Source organism: Coturnix japonica, chromosome 11 (genome assembly GCF_054131305.1).
Source record: "Coturnix japonica strain WE chromosome 11, WE-NBRP24, whole genome shotgun sequence".
Taxonomy (NCBI): Eukaryota; Metazoa; Chordata; class Aves; order Galliformes; family Phasianidae; genus Coturnix; species Coturnix japonica.
In genome coordinates, this window is record NC_140673.1 from 17616648 (window position 1) to 17635433 (window position 18786).

The following is an 18786-nucleotide window of genomic DNA, read 5'->3' on the forward strand; positions in this document are numbered from 1 at the left end:
GGCCAGAAGCTAATACAGGAAAGTGTAGAAAAAGCAAGATTAATGGGATCTTCAAAAAAGTCATTTAAATGCAACAACTGAATGGACAGATTTATCATATAAGGATACATTTTTCCCCTCACAGCATCTAACAAGAAACTCCCATTGACTTCAACATATCCTGCAGTGAAAGAAGATGACCTGTGGATTTTACATGACTATTTGCTATTCAATGAAACTTGAGGGTCCTACTCTCCCACTGCAGGATGCATGTAATACCCATTGAAATCAATGGGAATTACTCTTGTGTCTTGCAGCACACCAGGCCTCACAGCTACAAGTCATGAACTATGAACACTGGCAGGTGGACAAAGTGACAGATGTGTTTGAAGACACAATGCTTACTAAAAGCTGAAACTTTGAAATTATCCCTTTTTCTCATAGCACGTAACTAATGCAAGAGATCACGGGGTTTTTCTTCCAAAACTTGAAGTATTTTGGAAACAAAACAATGAATGGAATAGAAAAAAAAAAGAAAAAAAACAAAAAAAAACTGCCTAGAAATGAAAACAAACAACTCATCTCTTCAGTTTACTTTTGTTTGCTTTTTTTACCATATTCTCTTCAACTTTGAAAATTAAGAAATTAGCTAGGAAAAAAAAAAAAAAGACACAGAAAAGTCTAAAAGGACAGAAAGGCAGAGGTGAACATCTGGATCATGTTTGTACTGACACTTTTTTTTCCTCAGAGCCTATTCTAATACGTTGCTGGATGGGGCAAAGAGGAGATGTTTCTCGTGTTATGTTTTGTATGACACAAAAGTATTCAGATATCTAAATTTAATCAGTATGTCACAGCTTTCTGTTTGGTTACTGGTAGATAGATAGTGCATGTATCTTGTGTATGATTTCCACATTAAATGTCACTGGATGCATATCACCTTTTATCTCATTATTATTGTTATTAAATGATGACAATTCTAAACAAAGAAAAAAGAAAATGCAAGGCTGGAAGTTAGTAGTTTTAAACTACATTCTGGCTTTACTATTGTACCTCACTAAATTGCCTGCCTCTTGATTCTGGGCCAAACCATAAATCCCATCAGCTATGCTGATGGCTAAGGAATATATTCATAATTAAAATTCATCAGGACGGCTCTGCAGGGCCGGATAAAACTTCTGAGAGTCACTGTTCACCACTGTGAACGGGCAGTATGCAGCCTGACCTTTTAGTTTTCTGGCTTTCTCCCTGGGAATAAGGCAATAGCTTTTCCCTGACTGCTTGGTTTACTCCATGAATACATACCTCAGTCAGGTAATAGTCATGAACACAGTAAAAATGAAATGAACTGTTAGATTTCTGTTTGAGGAGACTTGGTTGATGTTGACAATCTCCTATCAGTCCAAGAGTGACAACAGAAACATAATAAAGGCAGGAGTGGTGTATGGATGCATTAACCGTGTAATGTGTTTTCAACTGGGTTTTGTGAGAATAATGTGAGTTTCTTACAGTCAGCTCCAAATTTAGGTTGTTATAAAAAAAAAAAAGAAAAAGTTACAAACTGGCAGATTTTATAAGGTCTTGTGCAAAGGAGGTCTGCTTACCACACAGACTTTGTACAGACAAAGACATAAGCAGAGATTTTTCAAAAAGTGACTGAGATTATTCCAACCTAGCCTATGAATATAGTTTATTCCTATTGTCACCAATGTCCCAGACATATGATATGCCCCACATTCCTACGGGAGATCCCATGTTTTCAACTGTTCCCATCTTTTAGGAAGCATACTAGGCAGTTCCCATTGCACAGATGGCATGCAGTGCCTGACTGAACTAGCAGACTTGGTGCTGTCTTAGTGCCTTTTACTGGCAAGAATTGATTGAATAGCCCTGATTGATACTCCTAATACTAGCTGGACAATCTGCCTTGCTATGTTTAATCCATAGACCATGTGGCTATTGGGAGACACTTTATTTAAAAAAAAACAAAAAAAAAACCCTAAAAAAAAAACACAACAACAACAAAAAAAAAACCACACACAAAAAACAACAAAAAACAGCTTTTTAACAATTTACATGGGCTGCTTTTTTGATAAATTATCTTTCCTAGTTTTAACGTGTTTCTGTCTCTGCACATCCTTTGTCTATCACTGGACTTTCTATAGAAACCATCCCTGGTGTCTTATTGCTTATTTTCAGAATTTTTAAGTTTTACAATATAATTCAACAGTACAAAATCCTGTAAAATAACTTAGTGAATAAGTATCAGGAATGTAGTCAGGAAAAAATATGGATATACATATCACCTCCTTGTCATTGACAGATCACATTGCTGAAAGTCTGTAACAAAGGATAAAAGCCTTAAACAATACATTAGAATAAATTAAACAGACTGAAGGACATCCAGATTGCTGTTTTGGCCCACCTTGACAAATACTCTAAATTCACACTAAGTTAAGACCTGACTGTCGTAAGTGCTCATGTACAGATTTTTTAACACAGAAATTAAAGATAAAAATTACCTACTTTTCACCATTGCTCTCAGAAAAAGGCTGAAACCAACAGTATGTTTTTGAACTTGTGAGACAATTGTCATATTAATGGGAGTCAGAAACTCAGTTGCATTTGGTCTGCTGCACAATACGTGAGATAGTAAGTACTGCTTTTTCTTTTAGGAAGATACTTGGGTAAAGTGAAAGAGACAAAAAAAATTTGATCTTTGTTATCTCTGCTTTCCACATTTACAGTCTTCATGGTCTTACCTGCTCTCACCAGGTAATTTCCAGTTATTCACTAGTTCCCCTTTAGCCTCAGTAAGGAAATCTTCAAGTAAGGTTAGTGCAGAAGATTAAGACTGCATTAAGATTAAGTCTGAAATGTTCTGCTACCAATTAGCCCTCTAGTATTTCTATAAGCCTTGAATTTTTGATGCGATCAATGACACCAAGTGGAGCCATCTTCTGTGGAGTGGTTATTAAAGATATAAAAATCAATACAAAGATGATACTTGGAAATCTATATCACAAGATAATGAATCACCATGAGAGCCAACTAAGAAGGAATGTCAGCAAACCAAACAGAAGGTTTGTGCATAACAAATTATTTGATGCCAGTAGAGTTTAAACTAAATTTTGCATGAGACAGAAGTCTTCAGGCAACACTTATGATACATTTGCATGGCAAGACTTTAATGAGATGAAGACACAAGACCAACCATGCACAGAGCTTTTTGTGCATTAAAGAGACAGAAGGAGTAGGAGATGACTGAGACATATGGGATTAAGACAATAATGCTACAATTTGACCTTAATGACAAAACAGCATCAAAAACTTTCTCTTTCAGTAATCCTCATTCAATTTCTTTTAAATGAAACATTATTTGCCTGCACCTTAAGTGCTGATTGTTATTGGAGTTGTGTATTGGAGCTTCACAGGATACTCCAAATTTAATTTGAACTGGGGATTGATTTAGTTGGCTTCAAAGCCAGCTTTTCCTTTCCAAAATTGAGCTAGTGCATGACTTTGCAAGTTCATTTGGGTTTACTGCTTGACACAATTGTATGAGACTTTACAGCATTTATGGTATGTTTTGCCCTTCATGATCTCTTGTTCACTCACATGTACAGACACATGCAGAGAGAACTATTAAAACAAATACTCTTGCTCCATCTCCCCAGGAAATACATTTCTTACTAAAAGCTACCAATTCAAAAGACTTACACAGTTCAAATCCATATTATATGAAAAATGTAATCACTTTGAACATCTGATATAAGTAAGAAGGGTCTTAGAGCATTTTACAGTCATAATTATGCTGTAAAGATGAGAACAGCACACTCTCATTTTACAGATGGGGGTAAAGAAACAAACTAAAATTAACACAGGACAAGGAGTTAGGCAGCCAGAATTGTCTTCAGTTGAGGGACATAAACCCGCAACTTGCATATCTTGTCTATTTAAACTGTGAAATCTTTGGGATGTAGCTAGATTACTATGAATGAGTCTCAATAAGTTCCTCTGAACACTAATGGCATTCAAATGAATTATATTAACAAAAATCAGGTAACAATATCCCCTAGGAAGTCTCAAACATCCTTAATGACAACAGATCCTATAATGCATTTTATTCTGCTGTAGCTACAAAGCCAGTCTTACACTAACATTCATATAATTCCACTCCATAAATAAATAAACAAATAAAGTATCAGTAGGTACAAACTCTTTTTAGACTACTCAGCCTCAACAGCTATTTGTTCTTACTTAGCAACATTTATGTACCTAAAACACTTGTTGTGATATGACAATAATAAATACTTGTTTCCTTGTTCTCTTTGACACACACTGCTTTCCCATTTGCAACTGTTAAGTGGTAACACAGATAATCAGGCTCACAATCACAGCTTTTTGTGCTTTTGTAGGACACTAAATGTAAGCACTGTATTCTTTGTTAATCAGTAACCTTCTGCTGTTTGACAGCCATTAAGTATTTCTTTTGCAATTTTTTTAAGTTTGCAGTGTCTCACTTATGCCAAACTCCTATCACCAAATCAGAAGATTAAACAGCAACAGCAGCTCAGATTGTACACACATACCTACAAAGACTCCATCATCTGAGGATTGGCCCTTTGTCCCATACGCAAGATAAACACAAACATTACAGTAACTCTATAGCTATCTGCTAGAGGTTGACTGTCAAGTTCATGAATCAACCATCTAAAGTTGTATTGCAGAACTACTTCAAAACTAAATAGAGAAAGAAGAGTTGTGACATACTTTGTGCAGTTTTCAGTAGACACTGCAGTTTGGACTTAATTTGTTTCCTGACTTCTTTGCATCTTGGGTCTTTAAAGGCAAGTGAACTATTTGGTGTCATAAAACAAGGAGAACTAGAACAGCCTTCAGTAAAAACAAAAACCAACAGAAAAAGCAGATGCAGGCAACGTTTCATATGGCTCAAAATGTCTTTGCTGCAGTTTAAATTCTGCAGCCTTGAGATTGTTCTGACACCTCTTTATTGTTCCTTTTAAGTGCAAATGCCTAGGTAGCATCACTATAAATGAAACAGTAGTGTTCACAGATTGCATTCAACGGCTGTTAGAGCTTCCTCTCCTTCATCTGCACAATTTGCATCTATTATAGACTCAGGAATATAGTTATGCTGCTGCTCAGTGGCCTCAGAAGGGCACAGGACCCCCCCATCTCTATAAGAACTGCAGCGAGGCTGATTCTTTAAAGCTCTTCCCAGAAGCAGGCCCGCTACACTGCTTCCTCTAGGTGGGCACACGAGGGGGAGGTTGGGATGGGGGAGCAGCTGGTACTGTGAACACTGAAGGATACTGCTATAATGTTCAAGGCAAGTGATCCGAGAGATCCTATCCTTTTTAACCACCACAAACTTCAGGGTGTTTAATCTGTACTACTAGAAAAGATGCTGGACTGAGATTGTAGTGTGGGTACTTGTGCCCTCTCGAGCATGCCTCAGAAAGGTTTTGCACAATGAGCTGTTCAGTCCTCTGCCTCAGGGGTGCAAGAAAGAGCTGAGGGAATACATTTCTTACCTACAAAATTCATATTTTTTTCTTTCATGGCACCTCAGGGAAAAAGAGGACACTGAGAACACACTGTATCATCTTGCTTAATTCCTTATTATTAGTTACGTACTGTGAATGTATTAACAAGGGGTTCCATCAAAAATTAACCACTATGGCCTGAGCTAAACCCGTAATTAGTAGCAAGGAAGTGTTTCCATACAGAGCAGGATAACATGAAGTGGATGCTCTGGGTTTGTTTTCCGATTGTCCAAGCCAAGAGAGGAGACAATTGCACTCTTGCCAAATACAGGAAGTGCAGAGGAAGCCTATGACTTATTTCTGGGAAAATTTTCAGTCTTATAGTGGTTTGGCTGCTCTCTTTGGACAGAATAAAACAAAATGTTGTAGATTAGATCCAGAACCCTTTGCCCTTTTGTGGAAACATTTGCAATAATTGACAGGAGTTGTTCAGAATGGCACATTGCAAGAGCCAAAATATTAAAACTTATCATAGTTCTGTACCCCAGAGTAAACTTGAGTTAGGGAGATCTTTGAGTATGGTAACAATTATAACTAAATTAGAGGTGACTGACTATCAACTGTGTTTTTACTACCTCCACAATTATTACCACACAAATCCAACATTTCAGTACAGAATTAGACTACAGTATGTGATGCCACTGCTGCTCAGGAAATACATAGAACCACTGTCCTTTCCCTCGAGCAACTCCACTGTTACAATATTCATGTTAAGATGAAAGAAAAAGACTACTGCTATTATCATTTTTCTTTGTTGTGTCTCTCAGGAATCAGAATATGAGACAAAGCCAGAAGAAGGGAATTCATTGTACTAGGCCACCCTGCTGATCAACTAAAACAATAAGTTATCATTTGCTTTACCTCACTGAGAATACAATAGGATCATAATATTTTATTTCACTAGCAAGATATAATTGTATATAGCCTCCCCATGTAGTATACAAAGTACTGAGTCTGGGAATTTGAAAAAAAACCAACAAAACAACAACAACAAAAGAGCTAGTGGATGAAAAGACTTTCTTCCACTCTGATCATCAGAATGAAAATCCAAAGAATCACTGAGACACAACATGTTTCATATTCACATTCTTTTCTTAAGTAGAGAACGTTTCATATACAGAACTGCACTATCACAAACACAGTTGGAGCCTGTGTCCTTTAGATAACCGTCATCTGTGTAAAATCTTTGTCATATTTATTCCTTTTAAAAGAATTAGGTAGAATCTCTGCAATCACCATAAGAATTCATAAACAAATATTTCATTTGTGCATCTAGCTTTCATGCATTACAGAGTAAATCTCTCCTTAAGCACATAAGAGACACATTTTCCTGAAGACAAATAGTTGTTCCAAAAAGATGAATCTTCATTACGTATCCATAAAATCTTGGAAAGGACTAAGCTAAGTGATGACTCACTATTCTATTTTAAATTGACACTTATTTCTTACAGCCTTACATAGCTTTTAGCATGACTTCACTATAGACATTCCATCAGACATGTTGCTATTATTCCCCTAAATTTTATAGCAGAGACAAAGAAATACAAACCATGATGCCTCAGCCTCCTAAGCAAAGGTTATACACAATACCAATTTCCAACTACACTGAAAATTTTACAAATTCATTTTCAGCTATAACAACTACCTTCTTGACATGCAATTAACACACGTTCTTTGAACCGCTACATAAACATATGTAAATACACATTTTCTTCTATTAACACAAGAGAAGCCAAAAACACTGAAAATGAAATTACAGCATGATGTTATTAAGATGCAATCTAAAGTGAGTACTAATGTAGCCCACACAAAACTGTTAAGCTTCAGAAAGAATTCAAGGCCTACATTTACAGCTAAACTCACTTGCTGACCAGTTGTCCCTGCCCAGTGACTAAGTTTGCTCTTTATCACTTGCAAAATTAGCACATTACCCAGGGTTGGGGAGCACAGAAAAAGGTTTGTCAGAAACCTCTGCAAAGCTTTCTAGCCCCACGTGGCACTCTTTTTAGCTCCTTGACACCAGACTTACTGACCTATCTCTCAAAAGCAGTGTGTTTTTTAAATTGCTACTCTTAGTTCACAAGCAGCACTAGGAGCCACCCCTCCCACTTGCCTCATGCTTCCCACCACCTGATCCTGGCAAAGTTCCACTGGCAGCCAAGTCAGTGGGATTTCACGATTCCTTGAAACTTTTGTAAAGTACACAATGTGTGTCCTCAACGCCATACTTATAATGAAGTGCTTAAGACATCATGCTGCAGTCTTGGGATCTGAGCTAACTTGCAGGCTCAGAGAGTTTACAGTAGGCATTGCATTGATTACCAGTGGTGAAAATTGCCAAAAATAGAAATAATTCAAGTCAATTTAGTGGATAAATACATGAATGGAGTTTAGAGGAACCTAACTTAATCTCAATTTGATCATAAATACTCTAAGAAAAGAATAAAATAACAAAAAGTTCAAATTAACTTAATCCCCATTTCTATCCAGGTTCTCTTACCTAAGCTTAGGTCCCATTGCTCACAGCTTCATGTGAAGATATATCCCTAGGGTGCAGTCACCTGTAGGATAAATAAAACCAAAACCAAATGAGTGCAGGGTGACAGTGAATTGAAAACACAAGCATTAAAAACCAACCAAACAAAAACAGCCACTAAAAAACACCAAGGTAAACTCAATCATACTGCTAACCAGAAATCAATTTAAGTTTACTGGGCAAAGAGAAGGATGCAGGCGGAACTTTTCCTTGGTCAGTGAACCTTGAGAAAAGGAGCTGTGGAAAGGGTGAGAGGGAGGAAGAAAAAAGCAGCTGACCAACCCAGGAACTCATTCTGTTAGCTAAGAGGAGGTGAAGAACCCCATGCAGCAGTGAAGAGAGTTAATAAAACAAAGCAATCGATTCTTAATCCTGAGCAATTAGTTACTTGAAGAAAGCATTGTTGCCACCTGCCTATATTGATCATGAAAATTAAGGTCATTCAGTGGAAGGCTACAGCCACCATCATTAAAACTGAATTTCTTTCTCATCTAGAAAGAAGTTGTCTTTAGAAACCAAAGAAAGAAAGGTCTGAATTCTTCCTCTATGGTCTGTTCTTCCCCAAGCACACAGTCAGTGAGAAAGGTAAAAGGTTTATTTTGATTTGCACACCACTACTTCCTTTCATGCTTTATTTCTTGAAGTGGCATGTGCTCCTTTAAAGGCAGCAGGCTCAGCCCCCCATGGGACCCCATTGTTTCATATCTGAGTTAGAAAAAAAAAATCATGAAATATGTTTGATTTCTCTTAAATTTCAAAGTGGTGGTCAACAGTGAGCTACAAATAGGTTCAGAGTAATCTTAGCTGGTTATCGTGAAATAAAACACAGCAAAACCTCTCATCACTATAATCTGTGAACTTCTGGTCATGTTTTCCTTTCAGAAATCCTCTTTCAAACCTGAAGGTGTTCTCTCAAAATCAGCCCAGCGAGTGCTAGTTTCTACCAGGTAATGCAGATAAGCAAATTTCCCCCAGAGTCAGCATAGTTACTCCAGGATTTGACTTTGTGGCTAAAACCACTGTTCTACAGCATCCCCACCCCCACATTACATTCAATTCCCTCTCTCACTTTCTCTTCTAGTCATGCTTTGTATTTGATAACAGCTTCAGACTTATTCTTTGCCAAATGAAGCAGACAAGTGTTTCATTACTCATTTTTATTATTTTTAAAACATGTTTATCTTATCTGTGGTTCTGTCTTAAATAATAATAACAATTAATAAATAATAAGGTACTTTGAATGTGTCTGGGAACCAAGAAATGCTTTCAATTCTTTCCTACATTTCTGATCTAATGAAAAATATTTTATTAGAAGAAATGATTAAGTCAGGGACGTGGGGGAGGGGACCACAAAAGCGGAGTTACTAACAACTGAGTACTCAAGGAATTCTCCAGCCTAAATTGGCTACAAGACCTTGATTCTAATCTGAGACAGATGATCTTAAATATAATCAAAGGAGGGAAAAAGAGAACAACAGCTTTGTAGCAAAAAAAAAAATAAATCCAAACAAACGTATGAAAAAAAATCCTATTTTGGAATTAATATCCAGGGTATAAATAAGAAATTAAGTCAAACTCACAGCTAAGACATGGAGTTCATTTTTGTGCCAGTTTTGATCACTGTTTGGACTGAAGAAAGAAACGAATATTTATATCTAATGGATCAAATCGAGATATTGATACTGTATCTTTTCTGAGCTTTGACATTCTCACTGTTAAGTATTATTATTATTGCTTGCCTGGATCTGCAGCATGATTTCTGAAAGCAAAAGTTGCTGGTTTCAAGCAGAGAAGTAGCATATGTTCAGTTTGAAATTCAAATGTATTTATAACTGAATACTAATGGCAATGTCATTTATACACTTAACGATTCTGCATTAGGCCATATGAGGCAATTCATTTTTCAATACGTTTATTGGTACCATACAGAGAAAGAGGAGTTAAACAGTAGATGAGATTCATCAGTTGCAGTGTACCATAACGTGGTGAATGCTGCCCTCTGGCTCAGGTTGGCAATGGTCACTTACTTAGAAATCTTTTTTTTCAAAGCGTAGTGGGTGACAAAATAAGGCTGGGGTTCAACCAAAGTTAATACTTTGTTCTGTTATAGTTAAAATCTAAATGATTTAAACAATAACAGAATGTTACTTTCCCACGGACTTAAGAATGTAGCTATTTTAAAATTATGTTTTTCCAATATCTGCAACACAGAAGAAGAGCATTTTTAATACATTTTTATCTTGAAGGAACCATATAAAGGAGTAATGTCAGCATTAAACTTACAGACCCATAGAGAACTTTTTTTAAATTTAAATCCATAGGAAAAAAAAATAAAAGAAAGATATGTACAGCTTATTTTAGCTGAGAATATTACAGTTTTAGGCAAGATTTAAAAACAAAGGAAAGCTACAGCAATCTTTATTCATTCCTAGAGTAGAAGATAGTTCATTTCACTGTAAGACAGCATGATTGAAATGTACATATCTTCAGCTTAAATGCAACACCTTAACATTTTGCTGAAGATTATGCTTGTTTTATTCTGCTGCAGACACATCATTGTCCTCTTTTAAAAAATAACTGTTATGAACAAATCTTTAAGAAATAGAATGAATTGATTTCTTGTGCTTATAAATCTAGAAACCAGGGGCCACATTTCCCCTTAAAAGCTGCACCCTACCATGTACTTCACACCCTCCCAAACCCCAGAAGCGCTCATGTTGGAAATGGCAGAAAAGCAGTGAAATAAAATTATTATTTCTATTACAGAAAGTAAATATTAGGCATTTCTCCCCTGCCACACTCCCCAAAGGGGATCTGCCCTACAGGAATCCCACAACCTACCTGCCTTGCTGATGGACTGCCTGGCAGCTTGATCCCCAGTAAAGAATTTTCAGCAACCTTTTGAGTGAAAGATGCAGTTTTATTGTCCTATCGCCTTCTGTCTAAATTAGGGACTGCTAAGGGTGATAAAAGGAAGTGTGGGATATTATGAGATGGCTTCAGTCTAGTTACACAAGAAGTAGACTGTTTCTACTACCATCCCCTGCTTTGGTCTTTTATAAACTCATCTTGTATTCAGACCAATACGGTACACCCATTCTGATATGGTAGCACTTTGTATCCATATTGCAGTCATGTAAATGACTGTGTAGGGTTTAGGACAATAAGAAGTACAGCCCCGTGACTAAGTTGAAAAGCTCATCTTTTTAGAATAGAATCTGAAAGACAGACTGAATGTCTGTCCCTCAAGATAGTAAAATGCAGCATTCTGAACACAAGGCAATACTTCATTATGGAATATTTCATTTTGGATAAGAGAACAGTAACCCAATAGTCATTTTTCCATAGCTTTACGTAGCTGAAGGGAAAAAGTTCAGAGAAACTTTGAGAACAACCATGTTGCAATCAAATTGCAAACATAAATTGATAGGACTTTTGGTTCACTGGTCCTACACAGCGATACAATAAAAAAAATAAAAAATAAAAAAATCAAGCTAGAGTCTATTAAAACAAAAAAAATGAATGAAAGCAGGAGTTCAAAGGAGGGATTTTTAGAAGCTATTAATGTGACACTTGGATTCAGAAGACCCAGCAGAAGCAGGTAAGATCACAATATCCTGGTAAAGCTTGTAATGTGCATTCAGCTGCACTTAAGAGTGAAATTTGCACTCCCGAACTGAGAGAATTCTTTCCTATAAAAATGTTAAAAATCAAGGCAACTTTCAAATCTAGCTGAAATTTGTTTCTGACAAAGACAAGTGTTTTGTACTAATTTCATATAAACATAAATAAGGAGAGAAGGAAAAGATTTTAGCATACAAGGTAGTGCCTTTCCCTATTTTTTCTTCCAGCAGAGCACAGACAGAATCAAGTGGGAATTACTCTAAGTGAATCGGTGTTTTCAACAACAGAAGCAGCTGCTTGCTACACTTATTTTCCAAGTCTTTCGCAACTAACACGGCTTCTGAGAAGGAAAGCACCTGTTTTGAAAAGCCATGTAATTAGAACTGATAGGAAGATAGAAAATCTTCTCTGTAGCAACACTGTGGTTTTTAAATTTCTTGCCTTGCTTTGAGCTCATAAAAAGCCTTTCAAAGATTTGCAAAAACAAAATGCTATTAAAGCAGCTGTTACGAGACTCAGTGTAACCTATTCGATGTGCTTTATTTTGACCAGAGATTTCTGTGCTGCGTTTGGCAGAATATAAACCTGACAATAGGTTACAAGCTTCCAAGTCTAGGTCTATAGGATGTAAAATTTCCTATACTGGGATAGAAGCACATGCGATTTGATGAGACTGCATGTATTAGCTTATTCCACACATAATGTAGGAGCCCTCGGATAAAGCATTTCTTTAGTGATGTAGACAAGCTCAGCCAGGCATTGTTGGTATTGCAGGACCACAGGAATTTCTGAGGTGTTGCTTTCCTGAAAGATCAGTGTGTGCACATAACTCAAACTGCAACAGAGTGGTTAAAGGAGCCCTAGGGAAGCATGGGGACTTTGGAGACTATGCAGAGAGAAGTATCCTCTGTTTTCATCTTATTAACGGAAGATCCTTCTCACTTCCTTTCAAACAGGCAGTACTTTCTTCTACTTCTTTCCATACACATTTTCCTTCTGAAAAACACAGTGTTCCTCCACTTTTTTTTTTTTTTCTTTCTTCTCTCCAGCAGCTCAGATTCACTTATGTACATCTCAGTTTCTGAGAAGCAAAGACATCAAGAGGGAAAGGGGAAGAGAGAAAGGCTAGGGACTTGACAGATAGCCAGGGACAAAAGGTCAGCAGAGGGAAATCTTCTAATCCCAGTCTGCATCCAAATGGTGAAAGTGCTGCTGAACCCATTGTACTTATGTCTGAAGCCAGTTACATATAGTTTAATTCGGGAATGATACAGACAAAATTCTGTCTCTAGGGGACTTTCACTTCTGTAAACAGCTACCCCTGTAATTTTCTCCCTTATGGGCAGAGCTGCTGAGCATTGCAATGGAAGAGAAAGAAGACATAGAAAACCCTCTGCAAAGTATATATTTTTCATCCAGTTCCTTCTAGTCTTAGTTCATCCATGGACTTTTTCCTTTGTGGGGTCATAGCTGAGAGTGGGAAGCAAGGGGGTTATTATTTTGATGTATCAGATTCCAGAAGTGGACATATAAAGATAATGAAGGAAATCTTTCCTATCTCCACCACCTTTACACTCCAGCTGGAGGTTTTCTGATCTTCTAAATCCCCCAGTACAATTTATAAACAGTATATTACTAAAAAATTCTTATAGTAGATTTCCATTCTAAAGACAAAGGAATAACTAACTCTTAAGGAAGAAAGACGAAAAGTGCTGCTGTCATGAAGCGCTGGTACCTATTCTCACATCATGCTACATATTTCTACCATCAACTTGACAATTTCATAACCATAAGTGCACAAAATTCACATAGTGGCAATTTTCCAGAGGAAGTGAGTGGCAAGGACCTCATCTCTTTCCAACCAATTAACCAGAAAAAACATTCCAATATATTTTCCCATTTACTTTGAATAAGAAGAATACAGTCTAAGCCCCCCCTTACAAAATTTGGAAGACTTGTCCAAGGTTCCAAAGACTTGTTCAAGGGGTAGCTTGAATATATGAACTGTATCTGTCAGAGAGAAATGTTGCACATCTTACAGCTAAAGCTTTTAATTTCAAACCATGGGGAAGAGATAACACATATTAATTACTCATTATGGTGTCAAGGGAGACGGAGGACATTTGCTTGGACTATCAATAGAGGCATGAAGGAATGCTGAAAGTGATTGGAGTTAGAAGTTAGTAATAGATATTATGGTCCTTCTAGGAGTTTTTATTTTCAAAATATAACATGGTTCAAGAGTGTACTTTGAAATGAGAGTAGTAAGCAAGTAGATAACATTTGCACCATTTAAATTAGATGATATTAAATAAGTTTATCTGAAGTGAAAAAAAAAAATAAATGCATCAATGTCTGGGTAAAAGTTTGTGGTAATAGACAGCTTCCTAACAAAGACTTAACCACTAGACTTGAAAGGAAACACCGTACTCTGGGAAGAAAGAGGAAAAAATAAAAATCTGGAGTCATACCCCTGTTTGCTGTGACATTATATCTGTACTGGCCCTGGAATACTTGGCTGAAAATTAAGAACAAGCTCCTTTCAATGAGATGGTAAAGGCTGACTGACAGGTAACTGAGCTAAGGGAAAATGAAAATAAAGAGAGAAATTACAGAAAGCAATATATATATATATTAAGTATAGTATTCACATTTGTAATATCCATTATAACAATTATCTCTGGATCAGTATCTGGATTAATACTTCAGGACCAGATCCTGTATGATAGTAATAAGAATTCAAATGAAAATGATATGAGAAGCGTTAATGCTTTCTCTGTCTGGGTTCTCTACCTTCATCTAAACTACCTTTGCTTTTATATAATGTCACTGAGTGAATTGGAGACTTTTGGAACACAGAGTCACATCTACTGAATCCACAGCAAACACTAAAAACTGCTGCAAGGATTGGCTCCTTTTTGAGAGGAAGGACAGAATATGTTGGATTGAGTTAATTTTATGTATAATTATCCTGCCAAAATCCTGCGTGACATAAGGTGAACACGGATGGAACTTTCAGTGTCAGCCAGCAGTTGCACTGAATCAGGTATGATGTGAAATTGCACTGTGAGAAGTGAAAAGTCACTTCTAGGCATCATAGAGAGCAGTGAAATGCCCTCCCAGCTTAAGAGAGAGGAATGAGGCTACAAGCCTGTCAGAAGAAAAGAATTTAAAGTGAGGTTGTGTCTGAGGGGAGGGCATATTCAGTCAGTGTAGACGCAGAGTTTGATCCACAGCTCTCTGAAGTCAAATGTTTTAGTTTACGTCAATGGCCTTTGATTAGGCCCAGAGAGAGCTGTAAGATCCAAGGGCTGCCAGGCTTGGTTACAGTCATCAATACTATAAATCCCTGAGAGAGTTTCCTTGCTAAACTCCAGGCCTTTTTGCTGCAGGACGCTAACTAAGGGCATGATCCTGAGCAAACTTAGTACCATTGGCTGCAAAGGCTATAAATTCTTTCGGCCATCTTACAACACACACATGCAGATCCACTGGTTTGCTGGAGCAGCATACTGCAATCACTAAAATGGGGAAGAGTAAGAGACAGTTCTTGTCAAGATGAAACTATTACAGTAGCCAGAACTGGGGCATCCTCTGACAAAGGGGTAGGACTGGAAAGGTCAAACCTGCTGGAGAGGCTGGGTCCAAGTGCTAACCCAGAGGCTCAACCAGCTGCAGAAGAAACCTTGGCCAGGGCTGCTGGAGCTTCAGACCTGCCCAGGGGAAGCCTTCAGGTGCTCTGGGGAAGTCATTTTGCACCACTGAGGCGGCCAGCAAATGGCTCACTGAGTTCATAGCCTAAGAGAGCTTGCTTCATTTTTGGAGCATATTACACACACACAGAGGGGGGGGGGGGGAAGCATAGCTAAAGTTACTAATCCTTTCTGAACGGGGACATTCTCAGATGGAAACACATTCTCCTAGAAAACAGACGTTGTAACCCTCCTTGCTGTAACATCTGATCATTATCTTGTTGTGTACTTGGGAAATCCTTATCTGCAGATTAACCTGAAAGCTCCCCATCAAAGCTCAACTCATTACTTAGGTTTTTTATTTTATTAGTAAATTTCAGAAAATATTTGCAGGGTGAACATAAAATAAATCAACACCACCAGAAAAACAACAACTTGATTGTTTCTCTTTGCTTCTGAAAAAAAACCCATAAAAGCTCAATTGTCCTCCCAGGACTCCTTGGAAGTCTTAACAAAAGTCTCTAAAAAGAACCTAAATGAAAGACCAGGGAGTTAGCAGCAGGGCAAATCTATCACAGACAAATCAGGCAAAACCCCCTTTCCTTCTGACTGTATCTGGGCTTAACTCTGATCTCTGTACTCAAACTGAGTAATAATTCTGTCATGGTTTTGGGTCAGACTGCTTAAAATACATATGTATATTTTTTTTTTTCACTTTTTTAAATTTTGTGTCTGACCCATTGACATATTTACATGACAACTAGCCACACTAGAGTTGCTAAAATCAGAATAAGCCATAAGCCTGTTAGACAAATACTGATCTGAAACACTAAGTCTAAAAATTATAAGAGCTAATTCAAATATCTTTTTAATTACGTGCCCTGAAAAAAAGGGCTCTCTTCTTTGTTGTTGGCATAGTTTGTTGTATTCCAAAGAAAGATAGGAAGTTTCTAATTTTTTGTAGTTATTTTGTTTTCTATCTTAATCCAACTAGAAAAATCAATGTTTTGTCTACCCTAGAAAATGCAGTGAATATATAAAGATGTATGAACTACCAGCACCTTTTCGACAGAGATATTAAAACAGTAAAACCTGAGGCCAAGACTATAGTACAAACTGTCTGAAAAGGACATTAGTCAGCAACATAATAGGACACAATCTCAGCTATTAACCCAGGCTGCACACCTTACTCAGCCTACACTGTGATTAGCCTGACGCACAGTCTTCACTTATGTATTGCGTCTTCATGTTGTGTCATCCACCCACCATACGTACATATTATACACCATATTACAGGACAGCAACACAACATTGGCAGTTCCTGAGCTGCTGCAAAAGTGCATGCTGTGGATTTTTTTTTTTCTTCTTTTTATTAAATATCTTTGTCTGTTGATCTGTTATGTTTCTCTCACTGAGTTGCAGGAGACCTTATCCATGTTTCTAGACACATGAAATGGAGGGACTGGAAAATACTAGAAGACTATTAACAAAGTTTTCCTGTATTTCAGTTTAGCAAGGCTGGACACTAGCACAAATAAAGGCACTCCTAAAGCTTATCAAGTATCCTCAGTAAGGCTGCTCTGCTCTTGTTTAGATATCAAATTCCTATGAGCGGGTTCTGTGCAGGCACAGAACCCAAGGAAGTCCCTACAGTGCCAGCAGCAATGCTGCTACATGAATGCATTGCACAACCTGCCTACCCACCCTGCCAGACTCCTCCTCCAGCAGGAAGCCTGGCAACAAGGCACTTAACCAGTTGAACAAAAACTACAAGCTTTGCACCAGGCAAGTAATTTGCCAACATCCAGTAGCCTGCAGGCTGGATACTGTTACCTAGTTATTAATGAATGCTGTTGATTAACCTTTTGAAAGCACTTTGCCCGCCACACCTACTGATGGGAACCTATAGTGATAATGCTCAAGGGACATCACAGTGGAGACCCAAGGGTTAGCGAAGATTACTCAGTGACTATAAGAGCTAGATAGGAATTGGGGTAGTTCTTTGAGATGAGCGTACAGGAAGGATAAAATCCCTCAAGTACATAGCTCTAATAAGAGAAGAACACACACTTAACTGCAACGTCTATCTCAGGCTGATGTGCTTTAACTGTGAATAAAGGCTCCTGCAGTAAATTTAGCAAGGAGCAGTGACACCACTCCACTCTGGATATGCTCATCCATGCTTGGAGCCTCAAACTCTACAGTGTAATGCATTGCTGAAACCTAAAATAAAACAGCTTGAACACTCAAATATCATGTGCCAGGCTCCTAAGAATCATGAGACAATAATTAAAAACTCCAACAACAGAAAAAGCTATTGCATGCACACGTGTATACAGAGTCTTTCTCAGTCACGTGGTCTAAGAATTTTTTAGCTCACTTTTCTTTAGAAAATATCATAAAAGCAAGTCAAAGACTCAATGGAAAAGTCATGAAATAATATGAATCCAGTAGCAAGAACATCAAAAAAAATACAAAATGCTCAAATAATACAAAAGTTTGCACTAAGATAACAGAGTTGATTACAGCAAGAGTGCAGGAATGTAAGCAAATATGAAGGAACAGCCTGAATTCAATCACGGAGAGACGTGATGGAGAAAAAGCAATCAACTTGAAAGAAGAGAGTACAGAGAGGACAAAATGGATTTGCACAAAAAAGCATAAAAAAAATTAAATAAAGCTAAAATCTCACTTTAGCTATTAAAAGAAAAATAAAAAAAATACTGTTTACACACACCTTTACTGAAGGATCTGCAATACAAAGTTGCTCTGTTTTCTCAGTTTTAAAAAATTGTTACTTTTTACGCTAAAAGCAAAATAATAATAATAAAACCCTGCCTAAATCCTCTTTTAGCTTGAGATTTCACACAACAGTTGAGCCAGTTTGACAGCTTGCTGCTGCTGACTGAAGAAGCAGCCTCACTCCCCTGCTTTGTTCCTAACCATGTGGTCTTTCTTCTCCCCTTGTGCTGAAACTGGCACTTGTCTGACACCCCAGTGAAAGTATTCCACTCTGAACAAGAAAAAAAAATTCCCACAGAAATTTATTTGTTCTTAAGGAAAAAAAAAATATAAGGAGAGAGAGGGGAGACTGCTTAACAGCCCCATGAAACTTCACCCTTAAAATATCCTTGGCACTGCAGGGAAGACAGATGTTAGTGTTTTGTGACTGTTCTGCTCATGCTCCTATTATCCATTTATTTTTATTAAATGCACATATTAGACAGTGCCATTCCCCTCAAACTAATTAAAATGATGTAAAGAGGTAGGTTATAGCCCCCTACACAAACTGCCAACAAAAGCAGAATGTGAGAACTAAAGCTGAGTCTCTCTGACACTGCACCGATCACAGATCAAGGCAGGCTATCAGGCAGAATCTGGACTA

The 18786-nt window shown here is 37.5% G+C and overlaps 1 protein-coding gene across 10 annotated transcripts in view; it reads right to left on the reverse strand.

Annotated features, from left to right (window-relative positions):
- Positions 1–18786, reverse strand: part of ADGRL2 (adhesion G protein-coupled receptor L2) — a 373380-nt gene that overhangs the window by 293344 nt on the left and 61250 nt on the right. For all 10 annotated transcript variants that reach the window (XM_085512217.1, XM_085512226.1, XM_085512232.1 and 7 more), the window contains exon 2: positions 8050–8110. The gene's annotated coding sequence lies outside the window, so the exon portion shown is untranslated. The remainder of the gene's footprint in view (positions 1–8049; positions 8111–18786) is intronic.